The sequence below is a fragment of the Arachis stenosperma genome, chromosome 9 (assembly GCF_014773155.1).
Source record: "Arachis stenosperma cultivar V10309 chromosome 9, arast.V10309.gnm1.PFL2, whole genome shotgun sequence".
Lineage (NCBI taxonomy): Eukaryota > Viridiplantae > Streptophyta > Magnoliopsida > Fabales > Fabaceae > Arachis > Arachis stenosperma.
Genome location: NC_080385.1, coordinates 90,836,979 through 90,856,700, shown reverse-complemented (window position 1 = coordinate 90,856,700; position 19,722 = coordinate 90,836,979). Strand labels below are relative to the sequence as shown.

General features: G+C 34.7%; 1 long non-coding RNA gene and 1 other non-coding gene across 2 annotated transcripts; one reads left to right on the top strand and one right to left on the bottom strand.

The window, feature by feature from the left end:
* Positions 1-2,282: 2,282 nt before the first annotated feature.
* On the top strand, positions 2,283-4,478 carry LOC130948305 (uncharacterized). The gene is made up of 3 exons (XR_009073004.1): positions 2,283-2,436; positions 2,720-2,896; positions 4,111-4,478. It is a non-coding gene; the product is annotated as an uncharacterized LOC130948305 (long non-coding RNA).
* An 11,858-nt stretch (positions 4,479-16,336) lies between these two features.
* Positions 16,337-16,440, bottom strand: LOC130952218 (small nucleolar RNA R71). Its single transcript, XR_009074399.1, has one exon. It is a non-coding gene; the product is annotated as a small nucleolar RNA R71 (small nucleolar RNA).
* Between the last annotated feature and the right edge of the window lie 3,282 nt (positions 16,441-19,722).

The window sequence follows — 19,722 nt, the reverse complement described above, 5'->3', positions numbered from 1 at the left end:
AAAAAGAAAAAGAAAAAAAAAGTGCATAAACGAAAAGCACATTATAACACATCTCTAATTCATTGTTGGGTGCTATACATTAGTACTCTCCATCCTAAATTCATTGTGGGATATAACAAACTACATAAAATTTTAAAATTTATTTTAGAGTGTCACGATCTAAATATAAATAAAAATAAACATTAATGCTATCTTTAGAACATATATTACATATATCTTTGTAAATGATTTATTTTAATAATTTGTCCTAAATTTTATTTGAATCACAAGTTTAATTGAGTAACTCAAACTTTATTTTTATTTAAATAATACAAGTTTCTTTTTCTTTTTTTGGGTTTGTGACAATGTTGATGATGAAAAACGGGTGCCTATATTTTAGTAGAATTCTATATTGATTGCACACAATATAAGAGCAAGATATAGAAATAGAGAAAACAAAACAAAAAACAAGGAATCTTATGTTTTTGGGACTTGGACTTGATTTGGCTCTAAAGTATTGCTAAACCTGTGCGCTGTTTAATTTTGATATTAAATTTATAGTAGTATTTTTTAATAATATAAAAAATTTAATGTACTTTTTTATTTGAAGATCACAAATTTAATTATTTGATTTATGAATTTTAATTTTTTTAAAATTTTAAAATATAAAATTGACTCCTAATTTATGAACTTACGTATACTACAAGAAAAATTGTAATTATCGACGCCAAAAATCGACGACTAGATTTAATGTCGATATTTTTCGACGGTCTTTCGTCGATACAATAAAAAATTAATTCAAAAATAAAAATATTAAAATCGACAACAAAATCGTCTATTTTTTTATGCGACTTTAATATTATCGTCGTAACGTCGACCGTAAATAAGGTGAAAATGCTTTTTCTTTAAAATCGACAAATACTTCGTCTATTTTAATATTTATAATATCGACAATCAGCTTAAACGATAGAAATTCTTTGCAAAAATTAAATGAATAATGTTAGATCTGTTAAATCTACGGTCAAGATGTTGATTTATTTTTTTAGGAAAAACAACCATTTGTACTCATGAACATTACGAATGCCGACAAAAGTACCCATTAAAGAAGGAAACTAATGTTGTATCCATCAAAGATGGATTCCATACGACAAAAGTACCCAAATCCTAAATTTGTGTTGACTTTTTAATAAAATTCTAGAATTATCCCCACCGTTATCTTCAACCCCTCATCTCTTCTTTCTCAAATCTCAAACACTTCCATTACCTAAAAACCCTAATCTCAATACCGAAAAACCCCAAATTACCATCTTCCTAACCCTAATCTCAATACCCCTTTCAACAAATTTCAACCCTCTCTTTATTCTTTTAATCAATTTTACTACCTCCTTCACCAACACCATCATCACTGCCACCGTCACCAACTGTCAGCCTCATCTTCCTCCTTCTCCACTGTCACAGCCATAAACAACAACTTCACTTTAACTTTTAATTTTACTTCTCATCATCACTTTTTCAATCTTAAATTCTATCAACACTCTATTACTGTCATTACCATCACCGCCCTTTCTCCATCACTTTCAATACAATGTCAGAATGAGAAGTACCTTTGGATGCTAAAAATTGAAACTTTGGCAAAATCGCTTTGGTGGGATCGCATGTGAGTAACACAGGAATCTTGCACATGATGGTGGTGATTCAGGAGAGTGAGAAAGTTCAATTTCTTTAATTATATAATAAATTTGTAATTTGTATTGTTGTAAATATAGAACCTTTTTCCATGGAGTCCATGAGATTGAAGTGGACCTAGGAGGAGTTGAATCGCACCACAGGACTTTGCGCGCTGGATCTCAGTTAAGTCTCACTTCCGGAGCTTCTCCATCTAGCATTGCGTGGGAACAGATGGATTGCCTGGTTACCTTGTTATTGTCTTTGTCATCGTCAGCGTGAAAAGATGGCGGCAGTGGTGGTTCGTAGAGTAGTAGAGAATAGAAGGTGGTTAAGGTAGCGGCAATGGAGGTGTTTGAGATTTGGAAAAGAAGAGAGGAGGGGTTGAAGATAAAGGATGGGGTAATTCTAGAATTTTATTAAAAAGTCAATATAAATTTAGGATTTGGGTACTTTTGTCGTACGGAATCCATCTTTCATGGATACAACGTTAGTTTTCTTCTTTAATGGATATTTTTACCAGCGTTCATAAAGTTCATGGGTACAAATGGTTGTTTTTCTATTTTTTAACTAAAACTTGACTACTTTCCCGTCAATTTTTATAAACAACAAATTACCCCCGCTCTTATTCCCCGCCTCACTCGTTTCCCCCCAATTCACAGGTTACATTTTACCCAATTTCTGCTTTCTCCATTTCACCTGAGAAACCAACCTTTCCTCTCTGCTGCCGCCGCACCGTCTTCGTGTCGCCGTCGCACTGTCACGCTCGCGTCGCCGTCGCACTATCGTTCAGTTACTCTCTCTCTGTCTTTTTCTTCTTTGATTCGGTTCTATGAATGAAGATTTTGCATAGAGAAATAGTTAGTTCATAAACCCTAGAAAGCAGAGTGAATTGACATTTCTGTTGCTTCTGCGCTGCTGCATTTCACTTCCTTCCCCTAAGCGCCCTGGTTTTTCCTTTCTTCATATGCATATGTTTCTTCAGATTAGATATACGTTCAGATTTTGTTTATATATTGAATTGTTTTTGTTCTTATACAACTTGGAATGAGTGTGAACACTTTAATGGATGCAGGCATAAGAGAATAAGCTTGCGAACCCTATGAGGGAAATCAAAGTGCAGAAGCTTGTCCTCAACATCTCCGTTGGCGAGAGTGGCAATCGTCTCACCAAAATGATGAGAGGTGTTTGATGGATAAATCAAAGTGCAGAAGCTCCATCCCTCGATAGATAAATCGTCTTGCTCGAATTGGTAAGTAAACTTGTTGCTGTTTCTTGCATGTCAATCTAGAATTTGCTATGTGCAATTTTATTGTTATGAATCCTAAATGTTAAGATCAATTTAATTACATTGGGAATAATATAGACATAGACATACATAATTAATTGCGTTGAAGAAACATGAAACATTTATCTAACATTCCAGCGAGTTAAGATCGATCACAAAAGATAGATGTTGTTTTGACATTGATGACCATGCTATTACTGTGTTTTCAGTCTAGTATTATGCATATGCTAGATCTTGCTTCCTGTGCTTTTAGGGCTCTTTCATTCCCAAGTATAACCACTTCTTTGGATTGATTTTATTGAGATGAACTGTTTGATCCTTGTTTTTGTTGAAGATGCTTCAATATTCAGTTTCTGATTTTTGCTCATTGCAATCACATTTCTTTTTGCAAAGGTGAAGTATATGCAGGGTCGGTATGTGTGTTGTTTTTTCTAGCCTAGTGCTTGCTCTTTTTCTAATGAACCAAAGTAAAATGCAACCATGCTCTGCTGCATTTCTTTGGAGGAAAAAAATCTGACTTCCATTTTAGTATTTTAATAACAATTATTTTTATTAGTATTGTTACTTTGTGTTATCCTTGTCACATTAATTTAATTAAAGTACATTCCTTGCAACTAATTTTATTGTAGGCTGAATGAGAAATTGACAATGCAGAATCAACTGTCTTTATATTGTGACATGATTTTGTTGGCAAATTGTTTTACCAGTAACCAAGTGATTTGAACTTGAGAATTGAGATAACAGTGCACATTCCATTTCTATCAAGAGTCCCAATACCCCTTTTTTTCTCATAGAGTCCCAAACTCCCAATATTCAAGTTTAGAGGTTGTGGTTTATTGCAGAGTAGCTGAAGAGGGTGTATCATCATTCTGGAAGTTGAAATGTTTCTAAGGACTAATTAGAGTTAAGTGAAATGGAAGGTTAATAACAACTATTTTCTTTTCCATTTTTAGGTCTCTACAAATCAAAGGATTCTAGATTTGGAGATGGCAACCAAATTAGGATGGTGTGCTGTTATTTTAGTGATCGTGCAATCAGTTATTTTGTTGAGTTATATGTGTACTATTTTTTGCTGTGTTATTTGCAGATTAATCTAGTGGGATATTGTTCCTACCTATCTTTAGTGTTTTATGCTTGTACTGAAGTGTTGACTTTTAACAAATACTTTGTGAATTCAGTCAGGAAACATCAAGCAAACTCTCATGCAAAAAAGGGATGGGAACAATTTACTGATGCTGTTATCAAAACAATGTCACAGAAAAGGGAAGGTGTTGTCTTTCTGTTGTGGGGCAACTCTGCTTGGGAGAAATCTAGGTACTACCTCTATTATATAACACACTAAAAGCTTTCAAGCTTTAGAAACTAAATGTAGAGTCGACATCCTGGGTTTATGTAGTCAGCTTGATAAAAAAAGATTAAGCTTCAAGTATTTATTGTCTCTTTTTCAGAAATAGATGACAAGCATGTTTTTTGTGCAAATGTACATCTATAATGTATAAAACTATAATCTGCTCCCAGAAGAGTTTCTATAAACTAATTTGGACTATTTTCTTTCCTTGCCTGGAAGATAATTTCTACAAAACTTGTTGATGAGCTTGTATTGAGTGCATACTTAGGTTAATTGATGCAACAAAACATCATATACTTCAAGCTGCACATCCTTCTGGTTTGTCTGTAGATAGAGGCTTCTTTGGCTGCAGGTAAGGTTGTTTTGCAGTATAATTTAATTGTGTTAATATGGTAAATAATGAGCGCAAGAAGAACTTCTGAATTGGTAAATAATGTACACAATACTACTGCTCTATAATAGGACCTGCAGAGTTCTAAAGTGGAAGTTGTAAGTGTTAGCATCGTGCTTGGTTGATTAAGTGGAGAGTGCAAATATATTTAGTCATCACAGTCTAAAATACAAACCTTCTTTTAATCTCTTTCATCAACTTGGCATTATTGTATTAAAATACATTTTTCACTTTTTTCCTACTCCACCAGTGGTTTTCATTATTCATCTTCATGGCGGGTGATCTGAAACAGTTGTTTCATATTCTGTTCCATTGACACATTGAGCCATATTTTGGTTTTCACTTAAATGAACAGAGACGTAGATCTCATATAATACTAAAAAAATATTTTAAAAACCACCTTAATCAGTTATCTATTTATCATCCCCGTAAACCAGTTTTCATGCTTACTTTCTATCTTGTGTATTCTGAATCCATCTAAGCAGGCACTTCTCTCGCACAAACCAGCTTCTGGAGAAAAGGGGAATAGATCTCATAGATTGGCAACTATAATATGTAGTGTTTGAACTTTGAAGCCCAAAACTTTGTTCCTTTTCATCAAAACCTTTTTAAAGTTTGGTTCAAGTTCTTGGGTCTTGTAAGCTAGTGCCTAGTAGTTCTCTTCATCTTATTTCAATATTTTTATATGTATAGTTTCATAATTACCACACATAATGAAAAAAAATTTGGAAGTTGTTTTGTTATTTAATTTTACATGTATTTCAGTATTTTTATATGTATAATTTTCTTCTTGTGAATCAATATTATTAGGCATCATATTGATACATAATAATAGAATATTCTTTAAAAATTTATTTGCCTCATTTTTTAATCTTTAGTATAAATTTTATTTTTATATTTAAAAATTTATTGGTATTAATTGTCTACTATTTTCAAATAAAAAAATAAATAAAAAATATAGCTATTAAAATCGATGATAATGTTGTCATTTTTTTAATTTAAAATAGATAAAAAATCGACGAAATTCTTGTCACTTTTAAATTTAAATAGATAAAAGAAAACAAAAATAGACGATGTCTTTATTGATACTTTAATAATTAAATTGATGGCTAATTTGTCAATTTTAATAAATTAAATATCGACAGATATTTTGTCGATTTTATATAATATTATCGACACATTAGTTATCGATTTTATTAAAATTTTATCGATGGCTTGACAAGCCGTCGATTTTATTAGGTTTTTAAAAAAATTACTCATTTAAAAGGAATAACTTTTGCCGTCGATTTTTAATATTATCGACGGCTTTGCTGTCGATTTGACTGTCAATTTTAATGGTGTTTTTTATAATACCTTTTAATTTATAAACTTATATCACAAATCTAATCATTCGATTTATGAACTTTAATTTTTAAATTTTTAAAATACAAATCGAATTCTTCAATTTATAATTATCTTTATATTAAATTAAAACACAATATACTTCTTTATAATAAAAAATAATACGACAATAACTTTTATATAAAAAAAACAGCCACGCCTGTAACCTTTAGCACTTATCCATTTTTTGTACTATTAATTAAGAAAAAAAATTTTGAGATCACTAATTTTTAATAATTTTTATTATTATTTAATTAATATAAATATTAATTTATATATGCACAAAATTTTTATAAATATAAATATAAATATAAATTATTATTAATTAAATATTAATAAAAACTAATAATATTTATTAATTATGTAACATTATTTATTAATTAATATATAATATACTATTCTACGTGTTGTTTCATGAAATAGTAATTGCTATAACACAATGCAATAGGAAGATAAAGTAACAGGAAAGAAAACATAAAGTTTATTCGTTTTCCTAATATAAGCTGCCTCTAATCACTATTATATCGGTCATATTATATGAATATGTTATTTTAGTAAATTGATTTAATAATTTATTAATATAATAAAAAACAATTAAAAAAATACATAAAAAATTTAGTTGATTTTAATTATAAAAATTAGTTATTCCTTCAGAATTTTTCCCATTATATATGGCGCTCTGATCTTTAACCTAAACTGCAACAAAATTATTCTGACAAAAAATTTAGCAAATGAGTTGTTCTTTTTATGTATTATATTATATTATATTGTTATTCGGTGCGCCGGGTGAATGGATAAAGAACCACTATGAGTATATTGAGTGCGTGGCATTGTTGTTGTTCCTTCCTTCTTCAACTTTAGATTCAGATTCTTCATCGGCACCGCCACACAGATGCTGATTGCATTCGACTCAAACACATGCAACTCATTACTGCTCCCTCGTGGCAATGTCTCTCCCACCATCACTTATCCTAATCTCGTGTTTTGAGATACAATGTAATATTAAAAGAAAAAGTATAAAGAGAGAATGTAAATATTAAATAACATGAACAACGATTAAAAAAATTAAATTAATTATTAAAATTAGATTTATAATTTATTAGAATAATTAATTTTTAAATTTAAATTATTAAAGTTAAACAATATAATCTCTTCTATTACATGACACTTTTATTTCATCTCAATTCTTTTTCTCTTTCAATTCACGTTTTTTCCTTTTACTACGTCATGATGAAATTAATGCTGTAGCTTCAACCACTGCAAGGTGTAGTGCCACCGTCCACCATCATGACTTTTTTCTCGTGCACCATAGTTACCGTTGAACGCTGTCTATCATCGCGGTGCCCTCCTCGCACGCCGTAGCCCTATAACCCACTATTATGATTGCAAACATTATTATGTGTGCTATCTTTAAGATCACATAAAAGATAAGTCAAGTATATAGAATTGTAGTTATTGGGCATATGCTGATCACAATGTGGCTGATTTCATTCGTAGTTATATGAAAGAAGAGCATATGGCAAGCTACTATCTTCTTATTGATATTCGACTACATAGCGGCTATTTATTTCTCGTCTTGGATAACAAAGTTTATGGAGAGAGGCTATATTCCAATTATGTCTTCTTTGTTCTTGACAATGATTATGGGAATGACATGCACAAAGAAAGGTACATGTTCGAGTTTAGAAATAAGATTTTCAGTGAGTACACACTACAGCAAAAGTGCCATTTAGCGGCAGTTCAACATTTCGCGGCGGTTTCATGAAATGCCGGAAGATAGGACGCGGCAAAATGGATACCGGCGGTTTCAGTCAACCGCTGGGATAATCGCCGCAAAATCCAATTTGGGTTTGGCGGTAGTTATTAACCGCCACAGTATGTGAAGGAAAATTGCTATTACCCAATTTGCGGCGGTTAAACGCCGCCACTAAATGTCAAACAGGAAGAAAAAGTTTTGCGGCACTTTCAAAACCGCCGCTAAATTCAAATTTCCCATTAAAATTTTAGATTTTCTATTATTTTGCCTATTTTGACCAAGAATGTTTATTAGACTTTAATTTTTTTACTTTTTAACTAATTTAAACAAATTTAAACCAAGTAAAACAGCTCAATTAACATAATTAACAAACCAAATTAAACATATGCAAACATAACATATATAACGAAATTGTCATAACATCATCCAAAATAAAGTAAGAATGTTCAAGTTGAATAAAATAAGCCTAACGTACTAAACCAACTTAAATGTAAAAGGTATCCAAGACCATTAATTGAAATTCAAAATTTTTATTGCGGGTCGTGATTTCCAGATGAAGATAGCCCTGCACATGACGAGTCCGGTATACCGCCCACAAAAGCCAGCTCTTCAGCAATCTCAACTGACAAATTACCTCCTAACTGTTGGACTACATATCCCAAGACCTTATGTATTGACTGTCTCTTCGTCCGCTTTTCTTCTAGCTTAGCCGTCAATTCTGCAATCATCCTCTTATCCTCTGCATTGAACTCTGCAGAAACCGACGGTTGTCCAGCAGCGTTACCAAAGACTTGGGTGGGACATGGTCCAGCACCTAGGGCACGAACTCGTCCTGGGTGCTCCTTTCTGAGAACTTGTGCTAACGAGTCATTTTGTGAAAGGTGCTTAGAGGATCCATCCTGCCTCTCAACATTCGCAATTGCTTCCTACAAATATACAACATTGGAAAGGAAGAAGTTAACTGTAGCACGATATATATAGTAAGCTATATATTGCTTCAAATTTTCAAACATGACTTACACTAACAACACGCGCATCGGAATAGATATACGAGCCATCTTTTTTCTTATGAGTCATGATAAACAACTCTCCTCTACCAACAGGCTTTCCTTGCTGTCTCTCTCACAATTTAGTAAACGACAACAATATTTTTCAAGAAGCTTAATCAAAATCTTAATGCAAATGTAGACTTATTACCACTTCATCTTTTTTCCTTGCCAATATTTTGGAGCCCCTAGTATGTGTGTAAAGTTGCTTGCTCCGATTTAAAGTGTTCTTTTTACACTTTTTCTATGAACAAATAACAAAACAAATGTAAATGAGAAAGATATGTTGAATATAAAATGTTGAAAAAAACCGCCGCTAAATGTCGGCCTGCTAGCAACCCTAACACCTAACCGCCGCAAAATTTCTGCCACTATCTGCCGGATTTGTTGTAGTGACATGTTCATGATTGCATGCATTATTTTTTATGCTGTTGTGCAGCACCTTCCTCCTCTCTTGTTTTCACTTTGTTGTGGTCAACCCATAATATACTGGATGATCATTTTTAGTATGTAATGATTATTTTAATTCTTATGTGGATAGTTATTTGATTGGAATGAGTTTAATTAGAAACAATTAAAATATGTTAGACATTTAATTCACTAGGTATATACAGATTATTATGGATCTCGGTGACGACGATGAGAGTTGGTTGGCGATCAAGCTACGGCAGAGAGTTGGAAGAAAAGCTGGTATTTTGGTAAATTAAGGTATATGGATGGTTAAAATTTTTGAATTATTGAATGAGATTTTTTGGTTAAGTAATTTGGATAGAGTATTTTTTTTAAGTTTTATTGTGCCAAATTTTCAACCTATTGTTCACGTTGTTTGGATTTTCTATTATCTATCTAGTGTAACCAATACTAAAAACTTTTAAATTTTTACGGTATTTTTGGTTCGAACTAAAAATGAGCCAATTATAAATTGAAATTTTATTTAAAAATTTATTGTTAAATAAAAATTGTTACTTGTTTTAATATAATAGTAAATTAACTAGTAAATCAGTTTGAATTGATTAATTAATTAACATAATAGTAACACTAATACCAACTTAATCAAGGTTGGAAATCAGTCATAATAGTCATTGTAAATATATAGATTCTAGAATCTGCCATATTATCATCGTTATGATAAAATCTTCTTTCCTTTTAAATTTAAACACACTAAATAGTTATATTTTTAATAATTATTTTTATAATTATTATTTTTAGTTATTATTGTAATTATTATTATTATTATTATATTTGTTATTGTAGCTATACTATTATTATTATTTTATTGGATTTATTTTTATCTTATATTTGAAGAGCACATGTTAAAATTATATATTAATATTTTTTATTAAAATATAAAAAATTTAAATTTTTAATGTATTTATTTAAATTTATTAAATAAAAAAATTTAAAATTTTTATTAATAATAAATTTATGATGTGTTCTTAAAATATATGTTAACTAAATTTATTATTATTATTATTATTATTATTATTATTATTATTATTATTATTATCAAATTGCATAAATAATCTTTAAATAGTTAAATATTTAGTAACACACTAATACATTGTAATTTTAACGTGTTTCGAATAAAATATATTTATTCTTTATATTACTAAAATAATTTTAAATAGGTTATAGTAGTTCCGATAAAAAAAAATGTGATCTTTTAGTTTGGTATAAAAAAAATTATTCTAATCTAATAAAATTTAAAAGTAACTTATATTAGTATTTATTGTTAGGCTAAATAAAAACGAACAAATATTCTAATATGTATTATTATCAATAAATTATCCAATAAACTCATATTAATTGTTATTATTTTCTAATAAATATAATTAATAAATTTATAAAATAAATCTAAATTTATTATGCAAAGATTAACTCTACTCTACACTCAAATATTATTATTTTTAATATAAACTAATTATACTACACATATATATATATATATATATATATATATATATAATTAAACTAATTTTTATATTTACACAAAATATTTTAATATTATCATTTAATTTATAAATAACATTATATCTACTGTTACGTTGGGTAACCGGAGGTTAATGGGCTGGACTCGTTGGGTTGGCCCAATCGTATGAGGGAGGAAGCCTTTTGAGCGGGTTTGCGCCTTTAGAGACTCCTTCCGACTTGTGAGTGTGAGAGAATGGGGGGTGGTACCTGCAAAGACACTCCGATGCCTAAGTTAGCAAGGGGCGAGCAGGTTTAGAGAGTATTGGGACTTAGAGATACCTGAGGGGTGTCAGTGTATTTATAGTGGTGAACCAATAACCACCATTGGAGTAGTTCCACTTTTTAGGGTGGATAACCGTCCCTTTATCTTAGGGAGGTTACGATATGACTACTGGAAGTGGGTTGAGAGATTTTAGGGGCAGTTATTATCTGCCAACTAATCTTTGCTCCTGACTTCTTTAGAGCAAGTCGTGGGGAGAACCGACTTCTAAAGAGAAGGTCGGTGTTCTGAGGAGCCCAACCTTGTGGTTGGATCTATAGTTTGGACCTGGGCCTTAGCGTTGGGCCAGGGTATGAACAGTGCCCCTACTCGAGCCCAATTCCTTTTAAGGATTGGGGTCGAGTATTATAACTCGGGTCCATAATCGACCTGATAAGGATCCGACGTGATTTTTCGGAATCGACGTGTTTCAAAAGTTTTCAACAGTTGCGTCAAATCAAACGTCGCGTCGCTTAGGGGTTTGAGCATTTATACGCGGGGGCGGTTACATTGGTAATTGTGCAACTTTTGAATGGCCTGCATCGTTTTACCTTTATGCCCCTAACGTGTGTATAAATACTTTCCCTTCTCCTTGCTTGTTTCGTTTCTGAAAACTTTTCCATCTGCACCCTTTGATCGAAAGAAGAAAGCTCCTTCCTTTTCGAGTGCTGTTGCTTCCATTTTCTCGCAAGAAAAAGGTCAGTTTCTTTTCTTGTTCTTTCTTTGTAGAGTTGCATGTTTTTTATTTGAGAGGAGAGTCGGTCATAGACTTTGTTTTGTCAGGGATCTGACTTCAGGCCCTTTTAGAGACCCTATTTTTGATCCCTTTTTTCCTTTTTCTTTGTAGGTTTTTCTAGAAAAACAAAAATGTCTTCTGTTGAAATTCTTGCTCAATGGGTGGATGTCACGGTTTTGGGGGAAGAACCCCTTGTTGACACGGACTTCATCACCAACCTCCGCACTCATCATAGGCTTTGTACCTCCGATGAGGATGAGCCGAAATATGAACTGATTGCCCCGGGTCCGGACGACTGGGTTTGCTTTGGGAGGGTTTCTGAGGCAGCCCCTTATTTTTCTATATGTATGAGAGTATGATTACCCGCCTGGGCGTTTTTCTCCCTTTTTCCGACTTTGAGATGGATGTTTTAGGCCACTACCGAGTTGCTCCTACACAGCTCCACCCTAACTCTTGGGGTTTTTTGAAAATTTATCAATTCATTAGCCATGCCCTAAATTTTCCGACTTCTTTGAGGATTTTCTTTTTTCTTTTTCACATGACTAAGCCCTTTAGTGGGCAAAATACAAACAACAATAGGTTTTTTCCGGGCCATACAGGGCCGGAGAGTTTTTACCCTTTTTGATGAATCCTTTCATGACTTTAAAAATTTCTTTTTTAAGGTGCAAGCTGTAGAGGGTCACCACCCTTTTTTCCTGGATGAAAATTCTTTCCCTCGCTTCCCTCTGTACTGGTTAGAGGCTTCTCCTTGCGAGAAGTATAGTTTAGATGATTTGGATGAGGTGGAGGCGGCTGATGAGCGGATAATTTGTATGCTTTTTGGCATTGTTTTTAGTATGTTTTTAGTATCTTTTAGTTAGTTTTTAGTATATTTTTATTAGTTTTTAATTAAAAATCACTTTTCTGGACTTTACTATGAGTTTGTGTGTTTTTCTGTGATTTCAGGTATTTTCTGACTGAAATTGAGGGTCCTGAGCAAAAATCTGATCCAGAGACTGAAAAGGACTGCAGATGCTGTTGGATTCTGACCTCCCTGCACTCGAAGTGGATTTTCTGGAGCTACAGAAGCCCAATTGGCGCGCTCTTAACGGCGTTGGAAAGTAGACATCCTGGGCTTTCCAGCAATATATAATAGTCCATACTTTGCCCAAGATTTGATGGCCCAAACCGGCGCTCAAAGTCACCTAGAGAAATTCCAGCGTTAAACGCCGGAACTGGCATAAAATTTGGAGTTAAACGCCCAAACTGGCATGAAAGCTGGCGTTTAACTCCAGAAAAGGTCTCTACACGAAATTCCTTCATTGCTCAGCCCAAGCACACACCAAGTGGGCCCGGAAGTGGATTTTTATGTCATTTACTCATCTCTGTAAACCTTAGGCTACTAGTTTCTTATAAATAGTACCTTTCACTATATATTTTCATCTTTGGATTGTTTTTGATCCTTTGATCATCTTTGGACATCTAGTTCTTAGATCATTTGGGAGGCTGGCCTCACGGCCATGCCTAGACCTTGTTCTTATGTATTTTCAACGGTGGAGTTTCTACACACCATAGATTAAGGTGTGGAGCTCTGCTGTACCTCGAGTATTAATGCAATTACTATTGTTCTTCTATTCAATTCCGCTTGTTCTTTGTCCAAGATATCACTTGTTCTTCAACTTGATGAAGGTGATGATTGACGCCCATCACCATTCTCACCCATGAACAAAGTGACTGACAACCACTCTTGTTCTACAAGCAACTAAGGCCATAGTGAATATCTCTTGGATTCTTTAATCGGAATCTTCGTGGTATAGGCAGGACCTGATGGCGGCATTCAAGAGAATCCGGAAGGTCTAAACCTTGTCTGTGGTATTCTGAGTAGGATTCAATGATTGAATGACTGTGACGTGCTTCAAACTCCTAGCAGGCTAGGGCGTTAGTGACAGACGCAAAAGTATCAATGGATATTATTCCGGCCTGACCGAGAACCGACAGCTGAATTCCGCTATGCCGTGACAGGACATATGCAATCGCTTTCACTGAGAGGATGGGAGGTAGCTGCTGACAACAGTGAAACCCTACACGAGCTTGCCATGGAAAGGAGTAAGAAGGATTGGATGAAGACAGTAGGAAAGCAGAGAGACGGAAGGGAAGGCATCTTCATATGCTTGTCTGAAGCTCTTACACCACTGATATACATAAGTATCTCTATCTTTATCTTCATGCTTTATTCGTTTATCACTATACCCATTTGAGTCTGCCTGACTGAGATTTACAAGATGACCATAGCTTGCTTCATACCACCAATCTCCGTGGGATCGACCCTTACTCACGTAAGGTATTACTTGGACGACCCAGTGCACTTGCTGGTTAGTTGTGCGAAGTTGTAGTGATCACAATTTCGTGCACCAAGTTTTTGGCGCCGTTGCCGGGGATTGTTTGTGTATGGACAACTGACGGTTCATCTTGTTGCTTAGATTAGGTATTTTTCTTCAGAGTTCTTAAGAATGAATTCTAGTGTTTCAAGGTGATGTTCTTATCATCACCAAAGCTGATTGATCATCATCAATTTAGCTCTTGAATGCAATGTCTTGCTGAAGCTTAGCTAGCTATGTCTAATTCCTTTAGACTAAAGCTTTAGACTAACATTGCATGATTCCTGGAATTCTTATTAAGAATTTTGATACCTTTATTTTCCTTTTCACTTAATTTTCGAAAAAAGCACAAAAAAATTTACAAAATCATAAAATCCAAAAATATGTCTTGTTTGAGTCTAGAGTCTCATCTTAAGTTTAGTATCAATTGCATGTTTCTGTTCTTATTGCATTCATGCATGTGTCCTCATTGATCTTCAAGTTGTTCTTGATGATTTTCTTGTTTTGATCTTTGAATTCTATTGACTTGAGTGTTTTGTGTTTCTCATATGCATTCTCATGTAGTTAGTGTCAATAGTATACAAACTGCTAAGTTTGGTGTCTTGCATGCATTGTTATTTGATTCTTGTTGCATTTTAATTATTAAAAATCCAAAAATATTTTTAATTTGTGTCTTTTCAAGTCAATGATACAAAGAATTGAAGATTCAGAACATACTGCAGAGGAATTATACAGAAAAAGCTGAGCATTCAAAAATGCCCAGTGAAGAAGGCAGACTGGCGTTTAAACGCCAGCCAGGGCACCTGGTTGGGCGTTTAACGCCCAAAAGGGTACTAGTTTGGGCGTTAAACGCCAGAATGTATACCATTCTGGGCGTTTAACGCCAGGATGGTGCTAGGGGGAAGATTTTGTTTTCAAAATCAATTTTTTTCAAGTTTTCAAAGTTTTTCAAAATCAAATCTTTTTCAAATCATATCTTTTCAATTAAAGGTTTTCAAAATCAATTTCTTTCTTTTTTTAAAGATACTTACTAACAATCAATGATTTGATTGAACATTTTTTGCCTTTTCTGTTGAGGAAGGTTTTATGTTTGAATCATATCTTTTCTTGTTAGGCAAGTCATTACTTTTTAAAATCATATCTTTTCAAATTGTTTTCAAATCATATCTTCTTAAAATTGTTTTAAAATCAAATCTTTTTAAATTTGTTTTCAAATCATATCTTTTCAATCACATCTTTTTAAAACCAATCATATCTTCTTAACCACATCTTTTTCAAAATAGTTTTCAATCAAATCTTTTTAATTTCTAATTTCAAAATCTTTTTCAAAAATCACTTGATTTCTTTCCCACTCTTATTTTCGAAAATCAATTAGTGTTTTTCAAAAAAATTTTTCAAAATCTTTTACTTAATTTTCGAAAATTACTTCCCTTCTTCTCACATCCTTCTGTTTATGGACTAACACTATCCCTTAATACAAAATTCGAACTCCATCTTCTTTGATAAGTTCGAATTTTCTACTTCTGTCTTCTATTTCTCTTCTTCCTCTGACACCTCAAGGAATCTCTATACTGTGACATAGAGGATTCCATATTTTCTTGTTCTCTTCTCTTTCATATGAGCAGGAACAAAGACAAAGGCATTCTTGTTGAAGCTGACCCTGAACCTGAAAGGACCTTGAAGCGAAAGCTAAGAGAAGCTAAGACTCAACTCTCTGTTGAGGACCTGACCGAATTCTTCAAGGAAGAAGAACCCATGGCAGCCGAAAACAACAACAATGCCAACAATGCAAGGAAGGTGCTGGGTGACTTTACTGCACCTACTCCTAATTTCTATGGGAGAAGCATCTCTATCCCTGCCATTGGAGCAAACAACTTTGAGCTTAAGCCTCAATTAGTTTCTCTAATGCAACAGAATTGCAAGTTCCATGGACTTCCAATGGAAGATCCTCATCAGTTCTTAGCTGAATTCTTGCAAATCTGTGACACAGTCAAGACTAATGGGGTAGACCCTGAGGTCTATAGACTGATGCTATTCCCTTTTGCTGTAAGAGACAGAGCTAGAATATGGTTGGACTCTCAACCTAAAGAAAGCCTGGACTCTTGGGAAAAGCTAGTCAATGCCTTCTTGGCAAAGTTCTTCCCACCACAAAGATGGAGTAAGCTTAGAGTGGAAGTCCAAACCTTCAGACAGAAGGATGGAGAATCCCTCTATGAAGCTTGGGAAAGATACAAACAATTAATCAGAAAATGTCCATCTGACATGCTTTCTGAATGGAGCATCATAGGTATTCTCTATGATGGTCTCTCTGAACTATCCAAGATGTCTTTGGATAGCTCTGCTGGAGGATCTCTTCATCTGAAGAAGATGCCTGCAGAAGCTCAAGAATTGATTGAAATGGTTGCAAATAACCAATTCATGTACACTTCTGAAAAGAATCCTGTGAACAATGGGACTAGTCAGAAGAAAGGAGTTCTTGAGATTGACACTCTGAATGCCATACTGGCTCAGAACAAGATATTGACTCAACAAGTCAACTTGATTTCTCAAAGTCTGTCTGGAATGCAAAATGCACCAAACAGTACTAAGGATGCTTCATCTGAGGAAGAAGCTTATGATCCTGAGAACCCTTCAATGGAAGAGGTGAATTACCTAGGAGAACCCTATGGAAACACCTATAATTCTTCATGGAGGAATCACCCAAATTTCTCATGGAAGAATCAAGAGAGACCTCAACAAGGTTTCAATAATAATGGTGGAAGAAACCGGCTTGGCAATAACAAGCCTTTTCCATCATCTTCTCAGCAACAGACAGAGAGTTCTAAGCAGAATACTTCTGACTTAGCAACAATGGTCTCTGATCTAATAAAGACCACTCAAAGTTTCATGAATGAAACAAGGTCCTCCATCAGAAATTTGGAAGGACAAGTGGGTCAGCTGAGCAAGAAAGTTACTGAACTCCCTCCTAGTACTCTCCCAAGTAATACAGAAGAAAATCCAAAAGGAGAGTGCAAAGCCATAGACATGGCCGAATGTGGAGAGGAAAGAGAGGAGGAGGACGCCACTGAGGAAGAACTCAGTGGGCGTGTACCAATCTCCTCTGAGTTCCAATGGGAATCTGAGGCTCAAAATGAGACCATAGAGATTCCATTGGACTTACTTCTGCCATTCATGAGCTCTGATGAGTATTCTTCCTCTGAAGAGGATGAGTATGTCACTGAAGAGCAAGTTGCTAAATACCTTGGAGCAATCATGAAGCTAAATGACAAGTTATTTGGAAATGAGACTTGGGAGGATGAACCACCTTTGCTCACCAAAGAATGGATGACTTGTCTAGGCAGAAAACTGCCTCAAAAGAGGCAGGATCCTGGGAAGTTTTCTATACCTTGTACCATAGGCACCATGACCTTCAAGAAGGCCTTGTGTGACTTAGGGTCAAGTGTAAACCTCATGCCCCTCTCTGTAATGGAGAAATTAGGGATCTTTGAGGTGCAAGCTGCAAGAATCTCATTAGAGATGGCAGACAATTCAAGAAAACAAGCTCATGGACTTGTAGAGAATGTTTTGGTGAAGATTGAACACCATTACATCCCTACTGATTTCATAGTCCTAGAGACTGGGAAGTGCATGGATGAATCCATCATCCTTGGCAGACCCTTCCTAGCCACAGCAAAGGCTGTGATTGATGTTGATAGAGGAGAGTTGATCATTCAAGTGAATGAAGAATCCTTGGTGTTTAAGGCCCAAGGACATCCCTCTATCATCATGGAGAGGAAGCATGAAGAGCTTCTCTCAAAACAGAGCCAAGCAGAGCCCCCACAGTCAAACTCTAAGTTTGGTGTTGGGAGGCCACAACCAAACTCCAAGTTTGGTGTTGAACCCCCACATTCAAACTCTAAGTTTGGTGTTGGGAGGTTCCAACACGGTTCTGAGCATTTCTGAGGCTCCATGAGAGTCCTCTGTCAAGCTAAAGACATTAAAGAAGCGCTTGTTGGGAGGCAACCCAATGTTTTATAGTTAACTATTTTCTTTTGTTATTTTATGTTTTTTTGTAGGTTGATGATCATAAGAAGTCACAAAAACAATGAAAAAAGCAAAAACAGAATGAAAAACAGGAAGAAAAATAGCACACCCTGGAGGAAGATGCTGCTGGCGTTTAAACGCCAGTAAGCCTAGCAGTTGGGCGTTTAACGCCCAGTCTGGCACCCATTCTGGGCGTTTAACGCCAGAAAGGGGCACCAGACTGGCGTTAAACGCCAGGAAAGGGCTAGAACCTGGCGTTAAACGCCAGAAATGGGCACCAGCCCGGCGTTTAACGCCAGAATTGGCTCAAAACGTGGATTTTGATGCCATTTGGTGCAGGGATGACTTTTCCTTGACACCTAAGGATCTGTGGATCCCACAGGATCCCCACCAACCCCACCATTCTCTCTTCTTCTTCACCCATTCACCATTCACCTCAATACCTCTTCACCACCTCCATCTCCTCCATCTCTTCTTCTTCTACTCTCTTCTTTCTTCTTTTGCTCGAGGACGAGCAAACCTTTTAAGTTTGGTGTGGTAAAAGCATTGCTTTTTGTTTTTCCATAACCATTTATGGCATCCAAAGCCGGCTCAACTGAGAAGGCATGACCTCAAGCCCATCACTAAGAAAAAGATGGAGCAAACAAGAGACCCCTCTCATCATGAGATCCCTGAGATACCTCAAGGGATGCACTTTCCTCCACAAGACTATTTGGGAGCAACTAAACATCTCCCTAGGAGAATTGAGTTCCAACATGGGACAACTAAGGGTGGAGCACCAAGAACACTCCATCATCCTCCATGAAATTAGAGAAGACCAAAGAATCATGAGAGAGGAGCAACAAAGACAAGGAAGAGACATTAAGGAGCTCAAGCACTCCATAGGACCTTCAAGAGGAAGGAAGAGCTGCCATCACTAAGGTGGACCCGTTCCTTGATTTCCTTGTTCTTTATTCTTCTGTTTTTCGAATTTTTATGCTTATGTTTATCCATGTTTGTGTCTTATGATCATTAGTGTCTTAGTGTCTATGCCTTAAAGCTATGAATATGAATCCATCACCTTTCTTAAATGAAAACTGTTTTTATCACAAAAGAACAAGAAGTACAGGATTTCAAATTCATCTTTAAAACTAGCTTATTTAGTTTGATGTGGTGGCAATACTTTTGTTTTCTGAATGTATGCTTGAACAGTGCATATGTCTTTTGAATTTGTTGTTCATGAATGTTAAAATTGTTGGCTCTTGAAAGAATGATGAAAAAGGAGACATGTCACTGAGGATCTGAAAAATCATAAAAATGATTCTTGAAGCAAGAAAAAGCAGTGAATACAAAAAAAAAAAAAGAGAGAAGCAGAAAAACGAAAAAAAAGGGAGAAAGAAAAAGAAAAGAAAAAGAAAGAAATAAAGTTGTGATCCAAGGCAAAAAGAGTGTGCTTAAGAACCCTGGACACCTCTAATTGGGGACTCTAGCAAAGCTGAGTCACAATCTGAAAAGGTTCACCCAATTATGTGTTTGTGGCATGT